At 28.6% G+C, this 17,585-nt stretch overlaps 1 long non-coding RNA gene across 1 annotated transcript; it reads right to left on the bottom strand.

Moving 5' to 3' along the window:
- Positions 1 to 14,424: 14,424 nt before the first annotated feature.
- Positions 14,425 to 14,933, bottom strand: LOC126748015 (uncharacterized). The gene is made up of 2 exons (XR_007664582.1): positions 14,792 to 14,933; positions 14,425 to 14,632 (listed from the first exon to the last, which is right to left on the bottom strand). It is a non-coding gene; the product is annotated as an uncharacterized LOC126748015 (long non-coding RNA).
- Positions 14,934 to 17,585: the final 2,652 nt, after the last annotated feature.

Here is a 17,585-nt window from a genome sequence, read left to right as displayed (position 1 = left end):
CCCATATATTTACCCAGTAAAAAATTATTTTGCAAATTACTCTTTTTTAAATTAATATGAATGAATAAGAGACGATTTTGTTGATAATATCCAATCTAATAACACTCTTTGTTTATTTAAATTTGACATAATTTTATATATTTATATTATGTATAAATAAGTAAGTAGAAATTCCGAGTTTTAATATAATATGGATTGGGATAAAAATCCAATCCCGGAATCCCGGGACCGATTCTAATTATATTTTGAATAAAATATTTAACAGTAATAACAGTATCCCGAGCAAATAAAATGCAGTTAACTGAAAACCAAATTATTTGAAAATTCAGAACTAAAAAGATTTTCAGTACATTTGTACATTACGTATTACATATTACATACCTAGGTACCTACAACCTAACTAAAAAGTCTAAAGACAAACTTGAGACAGAAACACATCCTCAAAAAAAAAAATACAAAATAACTTTGAACACTAAGTATCTAAAGATAAATCACTTAAACGAGATCTAAGTTTAGTCGCAAACGTGACCGCCGAAGAAAAGGCTCTTTCAGCTTCGACACTTGTTGGCGGTACTGTCAGTAAATATTCATGACTATATGTTACACAAAATCGGTATTTTCGAGACATACAGCAATCCTGGAATTTTCGGGATTAAAAAATGTCCCGGGATCCCGAGATATCGGGACCCCGGGATCCCGGTCTGGAAACCCTATATTTAGTACAAAAACAGTGTTATTACATGGAATATTATGGACCAACTAATTTATTGTTCATGCACACAATTTTGAAAAACAGTGATTTTGCAGAGGAATTTCTTACCAAAAAACTGTGTAGGGTGGGTGGGGGGTTAAGGTAGTGTTAATGAAAAACGTTTTTTTTGCAGAAAATTATCGCCTTAAAGGAAAAAATTATAATTACTCAGTAAATTCTAAAAGATACAATTTAAGAAAACTTATTTGATAAGAAGTATAAAAGAATAAAGAATAAGCTGCTCACATAAAAAAATAGATAAATAATTATAATTAATTTTCTGTAAGCTAGAAAAGTGAACTATAGTTAACAAATTTTTCTTAATTTTTTTATGTAAAAAGGGTGGTATTAACAAAAAAAGGAAAATTTTTGCAAAAACCGTCCAAAAAATTATTAAATCCAACTTTAAAAATCATAATTTTCTGTAAGTTGAAACAGTGAATTATTTAATAAATTTAATTTTTTTCTTAGTTAGTTTTCTTCAAAAACTTGTTTTTAAACACATTACCCTTGCCCACCCGCCCACCCCACACCTTATCCAGTAAGAAATTATTCTGCAAAATCACTGTTTTTCAATTAATATGCATAAATAAAAGTTCAATTACGTCGCTAATATCCAATATAATAACACCCTTTGTTTATTTAAATTTTATATAATTTTATATATATTATATATAAAATATTTAGTGCAAAAACAGTATTATTACATGGAATATTATGGACCAACTAATTTATTGTTCATGCATACAATTTTGAAAAACAATGATTTTGCAGAGGAATTTCTTACCTGGTTAAGTGTGTGGGGTGGGTGGGGGGGGCAAAGGTAGTGTCGTTAAAAAACGAGTTTTTTGCATAGAATAATTGAGAACAAAGGGAAAACAAATTAAATTTATTGAATAATTAACTTTTTTTAAGTTACAGAAAATTAACTATAATTTATATTATTCTTGATTATTATTTGCAAAAAAAAACGTTTTTATCAACACTATCCTTGACCCCCCACCCACCCCACACCTTTATCCATTAAGAAATTCCTCTGCAAAATCACTGTTTTTCAAATTAATATGCATAGATAAAACTTCAATTTTGTCGATAATATCCAAGCTAATGACACCCTTTGTTTATTTAAATTTAACATAATTTTATATATATATTATGTATAAATATTTAGTACAAAAACAGTGTTATTGGATGGAATATTATGGACCAACTCATTTATTGTTCATGCATACAATTTGATAAACACTGATTTTGCAGAAGAATTTCTTACTAAAAAAACTATGTGGGGTGGGTGGGGGGCTAAGGATGGTTTTAATGGAAAACAAAATTTTTGCAAAAACTGTCCAAAAAATATTTAAATCGAACTTAAAAATTCATAAGAAATTCAAGTCAAGAACAATTTACTTAAAAATTAAAAAACAAATTTCTGTAAGCTGAAAGAATGATTGATTAATAAATTTAATTATTTCCTCTCTTTTTTCTTAGTTATTTTCTGCAAAAAACTTGTTTATTTAAACACATTACCCTTGCCCCCCCCACCCACCCCCACACCTTTATCCAGTAAGAAATTATTCTGCAAAATAACTATTTTTTAAATTAATATGCATGAATAACAGACGATTTTGTTGATAATATCCAATATAATAACACTCTTTATTTATTTAAATCTGACATAATTTTTATATATTATATATAAAATATTTAATACAAAAACAGTATTATTGGATGGGATATTATGGACCAACTCATTTATTGTTCATGCATACAATTTCAAAAACACTGATTTTGCAGAAGAATTTTTTACTAAAAAACTATGTGGGGTGGGTGGGGGGCTAAGGGTAGGGTTAATAAAAAACGTTTTTTTGCATAAAATAAATGCCTTAGAGGAAAAAAATTAAAAACCACTAAGTAAATTCAAAAAGACACCATTCAAGAAGAAGTACAGAAATAAACAATAAGCTGAACACTATAAAAAAAAATTAACAAACTATAATTAATATTTAATAAATTTAATTTTTTCTTAGTTAGTTTCTTCAAAAAACTTGTTTTTTAAACACATTACCCTTGCCCATCCGCCCACCCCACACCTTATCCAGTAAGAAATTATTCTGCAAAATCACTGTTTTTTAAAATAATATGCATGATTAAGAGACGATTTCTTTGATAATTTTCAATATAATAACACCTCTTTGTTTATTTAAATTTTTATACAATTTTATATATATTATATATAAATATTTAGTGCAAATACAGTGTTATTACATGGAATATTATGGACCAACTAATTTATTGTTCATGCATGCAATTTTGAAAAACAATGATTTTGCAGAGGAATTTCTTACTGGTTAAGTGTGTGGGGTGGGTGGGGGGTCAAAGGTAGTGTCGTTAAAAACCGAGTTTTTTGCATAGAATAATTGAGAACAAAGGGAAAAAAAATTAAATTTATTGAATAATTAACTTTTTTAAGTTACAGAAAATTACTATAATTTATATTTTCTTTATTATTATTTGCAAAAAAAAGGTTTTTTATCAATACTACCCTTAGCCCCCCACCCACCCTTCACCCTTATCCAGTAAGAAATTCTTTTGCAAAATCACTGTTTTTCAAATTAATATGCATGAATAAGAGACGATTTTGTCGAAAATATCCAAGCTAATGAAACCCTTTCTTTATTTAAATTTGACATAATTTTATATAAATTATATATAAATATTTAGTGAAAACATAGTATTATTACATGGAATATTATGGACCAACTCATTTATTGTTCATGCATACAATTTTGAAAAACAGTGATTTTGCAGAGGAATTTCTTATTAGAAAAACTATTTGGGGTGGGTGGAGGTTAAGGGTAGTGTTAATGAAGAACGTTTTTTTGCATAAAATAAATGCCTTAGAGGAAAAAAAATAAAAATCACTAAGTAAATTCAAAAAGACGTACAGAAATAAACAATAAGCTGAACACTATTAAAAAATTAACAAACTATAATTAATATTTAATAAATTTAATTTTTGCCTCTCTTTTTTCTTAGTTATTTTCTGCAAAAAACTTGTTTTTTAAACACATTACCCTTGCCCCCCCACCCACCCCACACCTTTATTTAGTAAGAAATAATTCTGCAAAATCACTGTTTTTTAAATTAATATGCATGAATAAGAGTTTAATTTCGTCAATAATATCCAATCTAATAACACCCTTTGTTTATTTATATTTATATTCATATTATATATATTAAATATAAATATTTAGTGCAAAAACAGTGTTATTTTATGGAATATTATAGACCAACTCATTTATGCATAAAATTTTGAAAAATAGTGATTCTGCAGAAGAATTTCTTACTAAAAAACTGTGAGGGGCGGGTGGGGGGCTAAGGGTCGTTTTAACAAAAAAACGAATTTTTTGCAAAAACTTCTCAATTATTTTCTGTAAAATACGACAGGAGACACTTTAAATTTAATAGGGTATCCGAATTTTAATCTTAAGAAACTCAGTTCCTTCTCATGATCTTCTCCAAAAAAAGCACCTTTTCCTTATAAAGACCACATAGGAAGCTTTTGTCAACCTACTACTACAGCCCATGATGTTCCTATTACATTAAACTGATGCCAAACACAATTCGTTTACCCTATATACCCAATAAATATCCAACATTAAATCTTAAGTCTACTTTATATGGATATAACTGATGACCTGCTGACCTCGGTATTCTCTTAAGCTGACGCATCGTCGCTTCGGCGTCTCCTTCCTGGACCACCTGCGAAGTTTGCAGCAGCCAGACCCATCAGATGTTTGGCCGCCTGAGATCCGGAGAAGCCTCTGCCCAGTCCAAGATCGATGCCTCGTTTTGTGCTGTGGTCATAAGATAAAAGAATCAATTTTAATGTAACTTATTGATGCTTCAGTGAAAAAATCAATATTTTCCTATTATTTTGATTGATGTCTGTAATTGGCATTAGCTGTTCTTGAATAAATAAATAGATTTATGCTACTTATATACGACTATTAAGGTAAGAAACTTATGCCCTCGATAATCGTTTTTTTATAGATTATTGAGTGCTGGTATCGGTCCAGAGTTATTGGGACTGTCCGCTGTTGTTCCTGTTCCCAAAGTGCTGCAGAAAATTTTTCTGCTGCCTTGTCCATATAGAATTTAAAAAAAATATATAGGGGTTCCTAAAGAAGCTTTTAGCCCTAAAAAGCTCATTTGCATAAAAACCAATGAACGTAGATGGGTAAAACAAACTGTAGTTGTTTAAGAAAATATTGAGCCACAGATTTTATTAAAAACGATTTTTTTTCAAAGCAGAGTTTTCTTCCTACAGAAGGTTTTCTGCTGCTTTATCTAGTTGAAATTTAAAAAAAATATATGTAGGAATAAAAGAAACTGTAGATGATTAAGAAGAAGTAAATTATTTAATAATTTTAATTTTTTCGTCTCGTTTTTCTTAATTTTTTTCTGTAAAAAACTGGTTATTTAATAATACTACCCTTGCCCCCCCACCCACCCATCACTTTTATCCAGTAAGAAATTATTCTGAAAAATCACTTTTTTTTAAATTAATATGCATGAATAAGAGACGATTTTTTTAATAATATTTAATATAATAACACTCTTTGTTTTTTTAAATTTGGCAAAATTTTATATATATTATAAATAAATATTTAATATAAAAACAGTGTTATTGAATGGGATATTATGGACCAACTCATTTATTGTTCATGCATACAATATTGAAAAACAGCGATTTTGCAGAGGAATTTCTTACTAAAAAACTGTGTGGGGTGGGTGGGGGGGGGGGGTAAGGGTGGTTTTAACGAAAAATGACATTTTTGCAAAAACTGTCCAAAAATTATTTAAATCCAGCTTTAAAAATTCACAAGAAATTCAAGTTACAAGCAGTTAATTTATACAAATTAAAAAATAATTTTCTGTAAGCTGAAAAAGTGAATAATTTAATAAATTTAATTATTTCCTCTCGTTTTTTTCAATTATTTCTGCAAAAACCTCTTTCTTTAACAATACTACCCTTGCCCCCCCCACCCACCCCAACCCTTTATCCAGTAAGAAATTATTCTGCAAAATCACTGTTTTTTAAATTAATTAGCATGAATAAACGATTTCTTTAATAATATCCAATATAATAACACTCTTTGTTTATTTAAATTTGATATAATTTTATATATATTATATGTTAATATTTAGTATAAAAACAATGTTATTGAATGGGATATTATGGACCAACTCATTTATTGTTCATACATACAATTTTGAAAATCAGTGATTTTGCAGGAGAATTTCTTACTAAAAAGCTGTGTAGGGTGGGTGGGGGGCTAAGGGTGGTTTTATTGAAAAACGAAATTTCTGCAAAAACCGTACAATAATTATTTAAACCCAACTTTAAAAATTCATAAGAAATTCAAGTCAAGAGCAATTTACTTAAACAAATTAAAAAATTAAGTTAATTTAATTATTTCCTCTCGTTTTTCTCAATTATTTGCTGCAAAAAAACTCGTTTTTTAACAACACTACCCTTGCCCCCCCCACCCACCCCCACACCTTTATCCAGTAAGAAATTATTCTGCAAAATCACTGTTTTTTAAATTAATATGCATCAAATATAATAATATTCCTTATAAATAATTTGACGTAATTTTATATATATTATAAATAAATATTTAATATAAAAACAGTAATATTAGATGGGATATTATGGACGAAATCATTTATTATTCATGCATAAAATGTTGAAAAACATTGATTTTGCAGAAAAATTTCTTACTAGAAAACTATGTGGGTTGGGTGGGGGGCTAAGGGTAGTTTTCTGAAAAACAAAATTTCTGCAAAACAGTCCACAAACTGAAATCCAACTTTAAAAATTCATAAGAAAATCAAGTTACAAGCAATTTACTTATAAAAACTATAAATAATTGTCTGTAAACTGAAAAAATAAATTATTTAACATATTTAATTTTTTACTCTCGTTTTTCTCAATTATTTTTTGTAAAAAAACTCGTTTTTTAATAATACTACCCTTGCCCCCCCACCCACCTCTCACTTTTTCCAGTAAGAAATTATTCTGCAAAATCACTGTTTTTTAAATTAATATGCATGAATAATATAATAACGCTCTTTTTTTATTTAAATCTAACATAATTTTACATATACATATGTATAATATATAAATATTTAGTGCAAAAACAGTGTTATTGAATGGAATATTAAGGAAGAAATCATTTATTGTTTATACATACAATTTTGAAAAACAATGATTTTGCAGAAGAATTTCTTACTAAAAATCTGTGTGGGGTGGGTGGGGGGCTAAGGATGGTTTTAATAAAAAACAAAATTTTTGCAAAAACTGTCTAAAAAATATTTAAATCCAACTTTAAAAATTCATAAGAAATTCAAGTTACAAGCAGTTAATTTATACAAATTAAAAAATAATTTTCTGTAAGCTGAAAAAGCAAACTAGTTAATAAATTAAATTTTTTCCTTTTGTTTTTCTCAATTGTTTTCTGCAAAAAACTCGTTTTTAACAATACTACCCTTGACCTCCCACCCACCCCACACCTTTATCCAGTAACAAATTATTCTGCAAAATCATTATTTTTTAAATTAATATGCATGAATAAGAGTCGGTTTCATTGATAATATCCAATAAAACAGTGTTATTGAATGGGATATTATAAACGAAATCATTTATTGTTCACACATACAATTTTGAAAAACAATGATTTTGCAGAGCAATAAACTATGTGGGGTGGGTGGAGGGTGCAAGGGTGGTTTTAACAAAAAACGAAATCTTGCAAAAACTGTCCAACAATTATCTAAATCCAACTGTAAAAATTCATAAGAAAATCAAGTTACAAGCAATTTACTTATATAAACTATAAATAATTTTCTATAAGCTGAAAAAATGAATTGTTTAATAAATTTAATTCTTTACTCTCGTTTTTCTTAATAATTTTCTGCAAAAACCTCGTTTTTTAATAATACAACCCTTGCCCCCCCACCCACCCCACACCTTTTTCCAGTAAGAAATTCCTCTGCAAAATCACTGTTTTTTAAATTATTATACATGAATAGGAGACAATGGAATATTATGGACGAAATAATTTATTGTTCATGCATACAATTCTAAAAATCAGTGATTTTGCAAAGGAATTTCTTACTTGAAAACTGTGTGGGGTGGGTGGGGGGTTAAGGGTGGTTATAATGAAAAATGAAATTTTTGCAAAAACTCTCCAAAAATTATTTAAATTCAACTGTAAAAATTCGTAAGAAATTCAAGTTGAGAGCAATTTACTTAAACAAATTAAAAAACAATTTTCTGTAAGCTGAAAAAGAAATTATTAAATTTAATAATTTCCTCTCGTTTTTCTCAATTATTTCTTGTAAAAAACTCGTTTTTCATTATTACTACCCTTGCCCCCCCACCCACCCCACACCTTTATCCAGTAAGAAATTATTTTGTAAAATCACTATTTTTTAAATTAATATGCATGAATAAGAGACGATTTTTTTAATAATATTTAATATAATAACACTCTTTGTTTATTTAAATTTGACATAATATTTAGTATAAAAACAGTATTATTAGATGGGATATTATGGACGAAATTATTTATTGTCCATGGATACAATTTTGAAAAACAGTGATTTTGCAGAGGATTTCTTACTAGAAAACTGTGTGGGGTGGGTGGGGGGGTAAGGGTGGTTTTAACGAAAAATCAAATTTTTGCAAAAACAGTCTAAAAATTATTTAAATCCAACTGTACAAATTCATTAGAAATTCAAGTTAAGACCAATTTACTCATATAAATTATAAATAATTTTCTGTAAGCTGAAAAAGTGAATTATTTAATAAATTTAATTATTTTCTCTCGTTTTTCTTAATTATTTTCTGCAAAAATCTCGTTTTTAATTAATACTACCCTTGCCCCCCCACCCACCCCACACCTATTTCCAGTAAGAAATTATTCTGCAAAATCACTGTTTTTCAAATTAATATGCATGAATAAGAGACAATTTCTTTAATAATATTTAATATAATAACGCTCTTTGTTTATTTAAATTTGACATAATTTTATATATATTATATGTTAATATTTAGTATAAAAACAATGTTATTGAATGGGATATTATGGACCAACTCATTTATTGTTCATGCACACAATTTTGAAAAACAGTAATTTTGCAGAGAAATTTCTTACTAGAAAACTGTGTGGGGTGGGTAGGGGGGTAAAGGTGGTTTTAACGAAAAATCAAATTTTTGCAAAAACAGTCTAAAAATTATTTAAATTCACTGTAAAAATTCATAAGAAATTCAAGTTAAGAGCAATTTACTTAAACAAATTAAAAAACAATTTTCTGTAAGTTGAAAAAGTGAATTATTTAATAAATTTAATTCTTTACTCTCGTTTTTCTTAATAATTTTCTGCAAAAACCTCGTTTCTTAATAAAACTACCCTTGCCCCCCCCACCCACCCCACACCTTTATCCAGTAAGAAATTATTCTACAAAATATACTATTTTTTAAGTTAATATGCATGAAAAAGAGACGATTTTTTTAATAATATTTAATATAATAACATTCTTTGTTTATTTAAATTTGGCAAAATTTTATATATATTATAAATAAATATTTAATATAACAACAGTGTTATTGAATGGGATATTATGGACGAAATCAGTTATTGTTCATGCATACAATTTTGACAAACAGTGATTTTGCAAAGGAATTTCTTACTTAAGAACTGTGTGGGGTGGGTGGGGGGAAAAAGGTAGTTTTAATGAAAAATAAAATATTTGCAAAAATTCAAGTTAAGAGCAATTTAGTTATACAGGGTGTTTCTTAACCTATACGCACAAACTTGGGAAATTATTGCTAATGATAAATAATGACTAATAGTGAAAAAAAATGTAAGTAAAATATTTTTAGTTTCTGAGATAATTCTTTTTTTTTTCACAAAAATGTAATAACTTTATCAGGTGGAATTTTGTTTAAAAATTAAGAAGTAAACAAGTCCGGATGATGTTTATTATGTTTAGTAGTACCTACTTTGCTATCAGTTGATACAGTTGTGGTCGTATTTCGTTTTTTATTAAAATTATGCCGCATAATTTTTCAAAAGAGGAACTAATGGACATGTTACTGGCATACGGGGAATCAAGACAAAACAGTGTGCAGCTAATCTTTATGCACAAAGGTTTCCTCATAGGTATCATCCGTCGCGTGAAGCTTTTTTGCGTGTGGTTCAGCGGTGTAGAGAAACTGGAAATTTGCGGCCGAGGCCAGGGCAACCTGGTGGAGCCATTTTAAATTTGGAGAATTTGATTTTAGATATTATCGAAGAGCATCCTGACATAAGCACTAGAACAATTGCAACGCAATTTGGATTATCACCAGTCACAGTTTGGCGAATTTTAAGGCATGAATTACTGTAGCCATTTTACATCCAAAGGGTACAAGCTTTACTTCCAAGGGATCATGCGCGTCGAGTAACTTTTGCGAGTGGTTGTTACATCAGCAGCAGTTAAACCTAAACTTTACCAGGAACATTTTAGCTACGGATGAATCAATTTAATCCGCTTAACTTCTATTTTTGGGGCCACCTAAAATCTCTGGTATATGTAACCGAAGTTGACAATGAACAAGAATTAAGAAATCGGATATTTGCTGCCGCCGAGGAAATTCGACTACAATCTGGATTAGCTGCTGTCTGCAACTCTTGGATTAGGCGTGCTCAATTATGTATTAAAAGTCATGGAAATAACTTCGAACAGTTACTATAATAGTTAAATAAACATTTATTTTGAAGAATTTACGTTTTTTTTTAATTTTAAATAATAAGTCGTTTATCTCCGTAACTAAAACTATTTTACTAAATTTTTTTCTGACTATTAGTCATTATTTGCCGTCAGCAATAATTTCCCAAGTTTATGCGTATAGGTTAAGAAACACCCTGTATAAATTATAAATAATTTTCTGTAAGCTGAAAAAGTGAATTATTTAATAAATTTACTTTTTTCCTCTCATTTTTCTTAATTATTTTCTGCAAAAACCTCGTTTTTTAACAATACTACCCTTGCCCCCCCACCCACCCCATACTCTTATCCAGTAAGAAATTATTTTGCAAAATCACTGTTTTTTAAATTAATATGAATGAATAAGAGACAATTTCTTTAATAATATTTAATATAATAACGCTCTTTGTTTATTTAAATTTGACATAATTTTATATATATATATTATATATAAATATTTAGTATAAAAACAATGTTATTGGATATCATACATAAAATTTTGAAAAACAGTGATTTTGCAAAGAAATTTCTTACTAGAAAAGTGTGTGGGGTGAGTGGGGGGTGTAAGGGTAGTTTTAACGAAAAACTAAATTTTTACAAAAACTGTCCAAAAATTATTTAAATTCACTGTAAAAATTCATAAGGAAATCAAGTTACAAGTAATTTACTTACTTATATAAACTATAAATAATTTTCTGTAAGCTGAAAAAATGAACTATTTAATAAATTTAATTCTTTACTCTCGTTTTTTTTAATAATTTTCTGCAAAAACCTCGTTTTTTAATAATACAAGGGTAGTATTATTAAAAAACGAGGTTAAAAACGAGGCCCCCCCCCACCCACCCCACACAGTTTTCTAATAAGAAATTCCTCTCCAAAATCACTGTTTTTTTAATTAATATGCATGAATAAGAGACGATTTCTTTGATAATATCCAATATAATAACACTCTTTCTTTATTTAAATTTGACATATTTTTATGTTTATTACAAATAAATATTTAGTGTAAAAACAGTTTTATTAGATGGGATATTATAGATGAAATCATTTATTGTTCATACATACAATTTTGAAAAACAGTGATTTTGCCGAGGAATTTCTTACTAGAAAGCTGTGTGGGGTGGGTGGGGGGCTAAGGGTGGTTTTATTGAAAAACGAAATTTCTGCAAAAACCGTACAATAATTATTTAAATCCAACTTTAAAAATTTATAAGAAATTCAAGTCAAGAGCAATTTACTTAAACAAATTAAAAAATTAAGTTAATTTAATTATTTCCTCCCGTTTTTCTCAAATATTTGCTGCAAAAAACTCGTTTTTTAACAACACTACCCTTGCCCCCCCCATCCACCCCACACCTTTATCCAGTAAGAAATTATTCTGCAAAATCACTGTTTTTTAAATTAATATGCATCAAATATAATAATATTCCTTATAAATAATTTGACGTAATTTTATATATATTATAAATAAATATTTAATATAAAAACAGTGATATATGATGGGATATTATGGACGAAATCATTTATTGTTCATGCATAAAATGTTGAAAAACATTGATTTTGCAGAAAAATTTCTTACTAGAAAACTATGTGGGGTGGGTGGGGGGCTAAGGGTAGTTTTCTGAAAAACAAAATTTCTGCAAAATAGTCCACAAACTGAAATCCAACTTTAAAAATTCATAAGAAAATCAAATTACAAGCAATTTACTTATAAAAACTATAAATAATTGTCTGTAAGCTGAAAAAATAAATTATTTAACATATTTAATTTTTTACTCTCGTTTTTCTCAATTATTTTTTGTAAAAAAACTCGTTTTTTAATAATACTACCCTTGCCCCCCCCCACCCACCTCTCACTTTTTCCAGTAAGAAATTATTCTGCAAAATCACTGTTTTTTAAATTAATATGCATGAATAATATAATAACGCTCTTTTTTTATTTAAATCTAACATAATTTTACATATACATATGTATAATATATAAATATTTAGTGCAAGAACAGTGTTATTGAATGGAATATTAAGGAAGAAATCATTTATTGTTTATACATACAATTTTAAAAACAATGATTTTGCAGAAGAATTTCTTACTAAAAATCTGTGTGGGGTGGGTGGGGGGCTAAGGATGGTTTTAATAAAAAACAAAATTTTTGCAAAAACTGTCTAAAAAATATTTAAATCCAACTTTAAAAATTCATAAGAAATTCAAGTTACAAGCAATTTACTTATATAAACTATAAATAATTTTCTATAAGCTGAAAAAATGAATTATTTAATAAATTTAATTCTTTACTCTCGTTTTTCTTAATAATTTTCTGCAAAAACCTCGTTTTTTAATAATACAACCCTTGCCCCCCCACCCACCCCACACCTTTTTCCAGTAAGAAATTCCTCTGCAAAATCACTGTTTTTCAAATTATTATACATGAATAGGAGACAATGGAATATTATGGACGAAATAATTTATTGTTCATGCATACAATTCTAAAAATCAGTAATTTTGCAAAGGAATTTCTTACTTGAAAACTGTGTGGGGTGGGTGGGGGGTTAAGGGTGGTTATAATGAAAAATGAAATTTTTGCAAAAACTGTCCAAAAATTATTTAAATTCAACTGTAAAAATTCATAAGAAATTCAAGTTGAGAGCAATTTACTTAAACAAATTAAAAAACAATTTTCTGTAAGCTGAAAAAGAAATTATTAAATTTATTTAATAAATTTAATAATTTCCTCTCGTTTTTCTCAATTATTTCTTGTAAAAAACTCGTTTTTTAATAATACTACCCTTGCCCCCCCACCCACCCCACACCTTTATCCAGTAAGAAATTATTCTGCAAAATCACTGTTTTTTTATTTATTATGCATGAATAAGACACTATTTCTTTGATAATATCCAATATAATAACACTCTTTGTTTATTTAAATTTAACATAATTTTATATATACTATATATAAATATTTAGTACAAAAACAGTGTTATTGGATGGGATATTATAGACGAAATCATTCATTGTTCATGCATACAATTTTGAAAAACAGTGATTTTGCAGAGAAATTTTCCTACTAGAAATCTATTTGGGGTGGGTGGGGGGCTAAGGGTGGTTTTAATAAAAAAAGAAATTTTTGCAAAAACAGTCTAAAAATTATTTAAATCCAACTGTAAGAATTCATAAGAAATTTAAGTTAATAGAAATTTACTCAAACAAATTAATAAACAATTTTCTGTAAGCTGAAAGAGTGAATTATTTAATAAATTTGATTTTTCACTCTCGTTTTTCTCAATTATTTTCTGCAAAAACCTCTTTTCTTAATAATACTACCCTTGCCCCCCCCACCCACCCCACACCTTTATCCAGTAAGAAATTATTCTGTAAAATCACTGTTTTTCAAATTAATATGCATGAATAAGAGACAATTTCTTTAATAATATTTAATATAATAACGCTCTTTGTTTATTTAAATTTGACATAATTTTATATATATTATATGTTAATATTTAGTATAAAAACAATGTTATTGAATGGGATATTATGGACGAAACCATTTATTGTTCATGCATACAATTTTGAAAAACAGTGATTTTGCAGAGAAATTTCTTACTAGAAGGCTGTGTGGGGTGGGTGGGGGGTTAAGGGTGGTTTTAACGAAAAACGAAAATTTTGCAAAAAACTGTCTAAAAATTATTTAAATCCAACTTTAAAAATTTATAGAAAATTCAAGTTAAGAGCAATTTATTTATACAAATTAAAAAAAAAATTCTGTAAGCTGAAAAAGTGAACTAATTAATAAATTTAATTTTTTACTCTCGTTTTTCTTAATTATTTTCTGTAAAAAACGTGTTTTTTAATAATACCACCCATGCAAAATTCAATAATTTATTAATAATAAATTTTATATTGTGAGTAATTAAGGGCCTTAAAACTCGAATTGGTCTCCTTCGGGGCGTTTCCTACGTCCAGCGCCCTTGGGGTCGTTCGCTTTCTCTAAGGCGATCAACGCCTGGGCTGCTAAGGCCGCGTCTTTACCTCGGGCGAGTCCAAAGTCGAACTGACCGGATCTCCTTTGAACTCTACAAAAAAAATTGCAAAAACAAGCGTTACACTTTTAAAAATCAATTAAATCGTTAATAAATTGCAAGGTGTTGTGTAGATTGACGTGTAATCGTGTGTTTGTGTGTTCTTGATTGAATATTAAGATTCTATGAAGGTGTTCTGTGTTGGTTACATACCTGCGCACTAAGTGTCTTATTAAATATCTGCAATAAATAAAAGAATAGTCTGTCAGGAAAGTGTTGGGTGCCCAGGAAGAACAACTAAAGGACTCTATGCGTAAAAGCTTAAAAGGCGCATGCGCAAGTTGTTGCACCTACTGGATTCAATCGTTGAATGTCATCAGTGGTGGAGAGTCTCTTATTTTTCCTATTGGGAAATTTTGACACTTGTCTCTTGACATTAGTCATCACTAGTGACTTTAATTTGAACCAGAATCAGGCCCGGAGGGGGTAGATCTGTCTCTACATCATGTTTACTAACATCTCTAGTTCTAGTTAAAGATATAGTGAATATGAGATAAAGTCAAGAAGCCCAGTAACCCTTCTCTCTGGAGTGATGCTCAGTAGAGTTCATGTTTGTACTTTAAGGTGAGCACTCACTTTGAAGCTAAATAACTCAAAAACTAATGGAGGTATTTGCATGAAATAAAAAGCATGATATTAACAAATCTATTCTTAATGAACGTTGTTTTGCATTTAAGAGAATCTGAGCAGCAGTTTTGGAAATAAAAAACTTTTTGCACTGTAAGGTCCAGAGTTCATGTTTGCACTCCAAGGAGAGCACTCACTTTGAAACTGAATAACTCAAGACATAATGGACGTATTTGCATAAAATAAAAAGCATGATATTAACAAATCAATTCTTTAGAAATATTGTTCTATACTTAAAAAAATCTAAGCAACAGTTTTGGAACTAAAAAATTTTTTGTACAGAAAGGTCCAGAGTTCATGTTTGCACTCCAAGGTGAACACTCACTTTGAAGCTGAATAACTCAAAAACTAATGGACGTATTCGCATGAAATAAGAAGCATGATATTAACAAATCAATTCTTAATGAACGGTGTTTTGCATTTAAGAGAATCTGAGCAGCAGTTTTGAAACTAAAAAACTTTTTGTACAGTAAGGTCCAAAGTTCATGTTTGTACTTTAAGGTGAGCACTCACTTTGAAGCTGAATAACTCAAAAACTAATGGACGTATTCGCATGAAATAAAAAGCATGATATTAACAAACCAATTCTTTAAAAATATTGTTTTACATCCAAGAAAATCGAAGCAACAGTTTTCGAACTAAAAAACTTTTTGCACTGTAAGGTCCAGAGTTCATGTTTGCACTCCAAGGTGAGCACTCACTTTGAAGCTGAATAACTCAAAAACTAATGGAGGTATTTGCATAAAGTAAAAAGCATGATATTAACAAATCAATTCTTAATAAACATTGTTTTACATTTAAGAGAATCTGAGCAGCAGTTTTGGAACTAAAAAACTTTTTGCACTGTAAGGTCCAGAGTTCATGTTTGTACTTTAAGGTGAGAACTCACTTTGAAACTGAATAACTCAGAAACTAATAAAGGTATTTGCATGAAATAAAAAGCATTATATTAACAAATCAATTCCTTAGAAATATTGCTTAATACTTAAAAAAATATAAGCAACAGTTTTGAAACTAAAAAACTTTTTGTACAGTAAGGTCCAGAGTTCATGTTTGCACTCCAAGGAGAGCACTCACTTTGAAACTGAATAACTCAAGACATAATGGACGTATTTGCATAAAATAAAAAGCATGATATTAACAAACCAATTCTTTAAAAATGTTGTTTTGTACTCAAGAAAATCTGAGCAAAAGTTTTGGAACTAAAAAACTTTTTGTACAGGAAGGTCCAGAGTTCATGTTTGCACTCCAAGGTGAGCACTCACTTTGAAGCTGAATAACTCAAAAACTAATGGAGGTATTTGCATAAAGTAAAAAGCATGATATTAACAAATCAATTCTTAATAAACATTGTTTTACATTTAAGAGAATCTGAGCAGCAGTTTTGGAACTAAAAAACTTTTTGCACTGTAAGGTCCAGAGTTCATGTTTGTACTTTAAGGTGAGAACTCACTTTGAAACTGAATAACTCAGAAACTAATAAAGGTATTTGCATGAAATAAAAAGCATTATATTAACAAATCAATTCCTTAGAAATATTGCTTAATACTTAAAAAAATATAAGCAACAGTTTTGAAACTAAAAAACTTTTTGTACAGTAAGGTCCAGAGTTCATGTTTGCACTCCAAGGAGAGCACTCACTTTGAAACTGAATAACTCAAGACATAATGGACGTATTTGCATAAAATAAAAAGCATGATATTAACAAACCAATTCTTTAAAAATGTTGTTTTGTACTCAAGAAAATCTGAGCAAAAGTTTTGGAACTAAAAAACTTTTTGTACAGGAAGGTCCAGAGTTCATGTTTGCACTCCAAGGTGAGCACTCACTTTGAAGCTGAATAACTCAAAAACTAATGGACGTATTCGTATGAAATAAAAAGCATGATATTAACAAATCAATTCTTCAGAAATATTGTTTTATACTCAAGAAAATCTAAGCAACAGTTTTGGAACTAAAAAACTTTTTGTACAGAAAGGTCCAGAGTTCATGTTTGTACTTTAAGGTGAGTACTCACTTTGAAGCTGAATATCTCAAAAACTAATGCACGTATTTGTATGAAATAAAAAGCATATTATTAACAAATCAATTCTCTAAAAATGTTGTTTAGTACTCAAGAGAATCTGAGCAAAAGTTTTGGAACTAAAAAACTTTTTTACAGGAAGGTCCAGAGTTCATGTTTGTACTTTAAGGTGAGCACTCACTTTGAAGCTAAATAACTCAAAAATTAATGGACGTATTTACATGAAATAAAAAGCATTATATTAACAAATCTATTCTTAATGAACGTTGTTTTGCATTTAAGAGAATCTGAGCAGCA

The sequence above is a fragment of the Anthonomus grandis genome, chromosome 20 (assembly GCF_022605725.1).
Source record: "Anthonomus grandis grandis chromosome 20, icAntGran1.3, whole genome shotgun sequence".
NCBI classification, from domain to species: Eukaryota; Metazoa; Arthropoda; class Insecta; order Coleoptera; family Curculionidae; genus Anthonomus; species Anthonomus grandis.
Note: the sequence above shows the minus strand (reverse complement) of the source record. Positions and strands in the feature narration are given on the sequence as shown.